This window comes from Pogoniulus pusillus, chromosome 8, assembly GCF_015220805.1.
Source record: "Pogoniulus pusillus isolate bPogPus1 chromosome 8, bPogPus1.pri, whole genome shotgun sequence".
Lineage (NCBI taxonomy): Eukaryota > Metazoa > Chordata > Aves > Piciformes > Lybiidae > Pogoniulus > Pogoniulus pusillus.
In genome coordinates, this window is record NC_087271.1 from 9,961,959 (window position 1) to 9,967,958 (window position 6,000).

A 6,000-nucleotide genomic window follows, 5' to 3' on the forward strand; every position below is an offset into this window, starting at 1 on the left:
ATAAAATTATCAAATATTCATAATTTGAAATATTAGAAGCTGATTCCATTGAATTGTAGATTCATAAGCTAAAAGCTAGAAAACATAGCTGCTCAATTACCGTTAGAAACATGATCATCATTACTTAATTACTTTTGTACAATGATACCACAGCAGATTGCAAATAAAGTCATGGTTGCTGATTCAAGCAAAGATGTTTCCTATCTTTTTTTATTCATTTTTGTCATTGCCATTAGGAAAAAAAAATATCTGGTAAGACATCAGAGATCCAAACTTTCATCTAATCCATTCCAATGCCAATCACTCTCTATGAAAAACTTCCTCCTAACATCCAGCCTATACTTTCCCCGGCACAACTTGAGACTGTGTCCCCTTGTTCCGTTGTCGGTTGCCTGGGAGAAGAGACCAACCCCCACCTGACTACAACCTCCCTTCAGGTAGTTGTAGACAGCAATGAGGTTACCCCTGAGCCTCCTCTTCTCCAGGCTAAACAACTCCAGCTCACTCAGCCTCGCCTCATAGGGTTTGTGTTCCAGGCCTTTCATCAGCCTCGTTGCCCTTCTCTGAACACGTTCCAGCATCTCAGGTGTGACCTATTCTATGTGATCCTATTCTGACAATGAGATCGTACTAAGTGATATTTCAAGGTCCCTCCCAACCCCTAACATTCTGTGATTCCATGAACTGTGACATCAAATATCTTGCTTTAAAAAAAAAAAAAAAAACAACAAACCAACCACAACTTGTTGAATAATTTCTGTACATGCAAAAGCATTTATATGATAAATATTGCTCATCACTAATCTCTAATGCTTGTTTAGTTAAGGATGTTAATGAATAAGAAGAAACCTGAAACAAACATGAAGTTGTAATGAGTACTATTTGAGTCCACGCTTCTGTCAGGCTAAGGCTCTCACAGTTACAGTCACTGTATGTTTGCAATGCTTTTCATTCAACATCACGTTTAGCAAAGAATTTATTGATGCTTTGTGCCTCATTCCATACAAAAACCCATTCAATGTGCACCTAACAATATGTTCACTCTATTAACAAAAATGTTCTAATGCAGTCAGAAGTGATAGAGCAAGCACTTCAATGCCAATAAACTAAGGCAAGTCACAGTAAAAATTATGACAGAGAATCAAAGTAACGTTCTTCAGATGAAGACTGTAATAATTTAAGCACAAAATCTAAGAGTTTGAATATCTATTTTCAAAAAGTATCATCAATGTCATTGCTGCTACTAAATGCCTGTTGATGGGAAACAAAACATGCAGCTTCTAAGTTTCTGTACCAACAACAGACATAAACATTACAGTATGTTTCTATGCTTTCTACCCTACTGCCTTCTCAACCAATCCTCTTTTGGTACTGTGCTAGTTTGAGCCAAGCTGGGATATTTTGGCAAGCAGAATTAGATAACAGGCTGTGAAAAGGAAACAATGGGGATGTCTACTGCACTCATAGGCTTGCTGAGATGTACAAGAACACGAACACAATCATAGAACAACATAAGAACAAGAATACACATTCTGTTCAGCAACAGAATTGCTCTCTGGGCTCTGGGGCTGCATGAACTTCTCTCTCTAACCTAATTTGCTGCCTAATCCATCTGCTTCCTAACTCCCTGGCCAATCCTCCAAACTCACTTTGAATGTAAGGCAAAGTCTGAGGTACAGTAGTGGGGTGAGAGGAAGGTGGAAGGGTGGTTGAGAGCCCCTCCTGGGGACTCATGTTTCTGAGAGTGCTGTTATGTTTCTGTATTACCTTTTTTACCTTGTGTATTTCTGTATATGTTGCATTTTTTATCCTAAATCACTGCTTTTATCTGTTCTCTCTTGTGCTAATTTGAGCCTAGCTAGAACATTTTGGTGAGAAGAATTTTGTTACAGGCTGTGAAAAGGAAACAGTGGTGATGTCTACTTCAGTCATCGGCTTGCTGAGATGTATAAGAACAAGAACACAAACATAGATAACAGAGTTACTTTCTGGGCTCTGGGGCTGCATGAACTTCTCTCTCTAACCTAACCTGCTGTCTGTGTGACTAATCCATCTGCTTCCTAAGCCCCCTGGCTGACCCTCAAACATAAGGCAAGATCTTGGGTAAGGTAGAGGGGCAGGGGGAAAGTAGAAGGGTGGTTGAGAGCCCCTCCTGGGGACTCAGGTTTCTGGGGGTGCTGTTGTGTTTCTGTATTACTTTTTAACTTGTATATTTCTGTATATACTGTAAAAATCTGCTTGTATATTGTGCTAAGCTGTAAATATAAAGTTTCATTCAATTTTCCAGAGCTGGCTGAGTCTAGTCTGAGTGATTTTCTTAAATATGGGGGAGCAGATAACACCCAAACCATCACAGGTACTAGGTCCATAACTAAAAACAGCTTCAGCTTGTCTACAGAAGATCAATGCTGCAAAACAGGGAAGGTTGTACTACTATGATGTAATATTCCTGTCATTGAAAATTAATAATTTATTCTGATGGTCATAAAGCAAATAGAAAATGGAAACACTTTTCCAATTTTCTCCATGGTGTTGATTTTTGTCATTTTTAGCAGAAACTTGGATCAAGCTCTGATCAAGGGCACATCAGAAGTTGACTTGGATTGTGATACTGTTTATGATTCTGCTTTCAGTGGCTGCGATTCATTTTACTTAGATAAAGCAACAGAATTTGAGCCTTCAGCTTTTCCATCTTTAAAGAACATAAAGATTTGTTAAAGTATAAACTCAGTCTTCCTTAGAAGTAACAAACCCAAGATGCTTTTACTACCTACACTTGAAAGTTCAGGTTTTATATTTAATAGACAAACTTCATAATTTTAAATACCTTGACTCAATCCTTGTTTTACTCAACAAGACAACTGAACACATGAAATATTTCAAAGCTCATTGCTCTTATTGAAGCACAAACAATTCCATAAATGTAACCACCATGGGTGATTCAGTTATTGAATTGTAGAAATCAGGCTGGCAAAATTAATGGAACTTTGGAAAGGTTTAAGAAGACCTATCCACAACTACATGGCACTTCCTGAAAATACTGGCATTTCCCAATCTCACCAATACATGGCACTTCCTGGAAATATTGGCATTTCCCAGTCCCACAACTGCATGGCACTTCCTGAAAATATTGGCATTTCCCAGTCCCACAACTGCATGGCACTTCCTGGAAATATTGGCATTTCCCAGTCCCACAACTGCATGGCACTTCCTGGAAATATTGGCATTTCCCAGTCCCACAACTGCATGGCACTTCCTGGAAATATTGCATTTCCCAGTCTCACAGCAACATGGCACTTCCTGAAAATATTGCATTTCCCAATCTCACAACTACATGGCTCTTCCTGGAAATATTGTGGTTTCCCAGTCCCACAACTGCATGGCACTTCCTGGAAATAATGTGATTTCCCAGTCCCACAACTGCATGGTACTTCCTGAAAATACTGGCATTTCCCAGTCCCACAACTGCATGGCACTTCCTGGAAAGATTGGCATTTCCCAGTCCCACATAATCATGGCATTTCCTAAAAATATTCCCAAATATTTCCTACGTATATATGCCTTTTTATGTTATCAAAAGCATAGGAGTAGTGTTCTACAGCCAACTTTGATACAATACCAACTACATTACCTGGGCTCTCTCTACAAAGCCTTTATGTAGCAGGAGAGAAGAATTTCCTTGCTTTAAGTGCTCTCGTGCTAAGCATACAGTACAGAAGGGAAAATGGACAGGTGAAGAGAACAGAACAAATGCACTCCCAGTTTTGCTTGAGGTAGGAACAAGTCCTTGGAAACTGAGAAAAACCACCTGTGTGAAGATGACCACTGTGTCTGGATTGTGTCTGAAAGATGTTAGATTTGTGTAATAAAGTAGATTTTCTGAAGGTGTATGACAGTTTGGGTGTTACCCACCCCCTATACTTTGGAAAAATCACCCCAACTAGACTCAGCCAAGCTGTAAATTAAAGAATGAAGCTTTATATTCACAGCTTAGCACAATAGACAAGCAGGTATGTACAATATATACACAGAAATATACAATTTAAAAGGTAAAACGGAAACACAACAGCCCTCCCAGAAACAAGAGTCCCCAGGAGAGGCTCCCAACCACCCTTCCACCTCTTTTCCACTCCTCTACCTTATCCCAGACTTTGCCTTACATTCAAGGTAAGTTTGGAGGATTGGCCAGGGAAGTTGGGAAGCAGAAGCATTAGTTACACAGCAGGTTAAGAAGAGAAATGCAGGCAGCCAGAGCCAGAGAACAGCTCTGTTATCTCTATTTATGTTCTCATTTTCATACATCTCAGCAAGCCTATGAGTGAAGTAGACATCACCATTGTTTCCTTTTCACAGCCTATAAGCTAATTCTTCTCACCAAAACATTCCAGCTAGCTTGACACTACCAGGAGGTAGACCTGATAGGCCTTTATAGTATTTTATACTATTTCCTTTACATTTCAATTCCTACTTAGACGAAGTTCATCCCATCTTGAAAAGAAGACAAATAGTTGTGTTTTTTGTTTTTTGGTTTTTGTTTGGTTTTTTTTTTTGCCAGGTACTACAAGTTTTAAAAAAAAAAAAAAAACAAAGAAAACTTTTAACATCTACCTTCTCACTTTGTAAGTTATGAATATGCTGAGTAGCAGTAGATGAAAAAGAAACAAATTCATAATATGCTACTATGTTGTATTTCGTTAATAATACAGCAGGAAGTATGCAGCCTGGGTAAATCAAACTACACAACACAATTAACAAACAAGTGTAACATACTAATGATGACCAATAGAAAATGATACAGAGGTCATAAATAGGAGGTATTAAACACTAATTAGTATATCAGAAGCTAGAAGAAAGCCTGCAGAGCGGAAGCAAGGACAGGGAACCTGGGACAAATACAAAGAAATTGTTTGTGTAAGCAGAGCTCAGGGTAGGAAAGCTAAAGCACAGCTAGAATTAAATCTGGCTAGGGACATTAAGGGGAACAAGAACAACTTCTTCAGGTGTATTAGTTAGAAAAGGAGGACTAGGGAGAATGTAGGACACTTCCAGAAGGGAAATGGAGAGCTGGTGACAAAGAATGTGGATAAGACTGAGCTGCTCAATGAATTCTTTGCCTCAGTCTTCAACAGCAAGGGCTCCAACCACAATATCCAAGTCCCAGAGGGCAATAACAAGGACTGGGAGAAGGAAGATCTGCCCACTATAATTGAAGATCATGTTCATGAGCACCTAAGGAATCTGAATGTGCACAAGTCCATGGGGCCTGATGAGATCCACCCATGGGTCGGTCCTGAGGGAACTGGAGGATGAATTTGCTAAGCCACTGTTCATCATATTTGAAAGGTCATGGCAGACTGGTGAAGCTCCTGCTGACTGGAAAAGTGCAAACATAATGTTCAGCTTCAAGAAGGGAAAAAAGGATGACTACAGGAACTATACACCAGTCAGCCTCACCTCTGTGCCTGGCAAGATCATGGAGCAGATCCTCATGAAGGCTCCGCTAAGACAAATGGAAACCAGAGGTGCTTGGTGGTACCCAGCAATGGCTTTACCAAGGGCAAATCATGCCTGACAAATTCAGTTGGTTTTTATGATGAAGTCACAGCAATGGTGGACAAGGGAAGGGCAACTGACATCATCTACTGACATAAGGGTTTTGCAAGAGGGCTCCACAACCCTCCACCACACCGAGTAAGGCATCTGACTCTGTTCCACACAACATTCTGATCACCAAACAGGAAAAACATGGAATTGATGGGTGGAGCATTGCTGGATACGGAATTGGCCTGATGGTTGCATGCAGAGAGTGGCAATCAAGGACACAATGTCCACCTGGAGGCCAGTGCCAAGTGGTGTCCCACAGGGGTCAGTGTTGGCACCAGTGCTGTTTAACATCTATGTCAGCGACACGGACAGAGGAATTGAGTGCACCCTCAGCAAGTTTGCAGATGACACCAAGCTGTGTGGCACAGTTGCCACAGGAATGGCATCCAGAGAGAC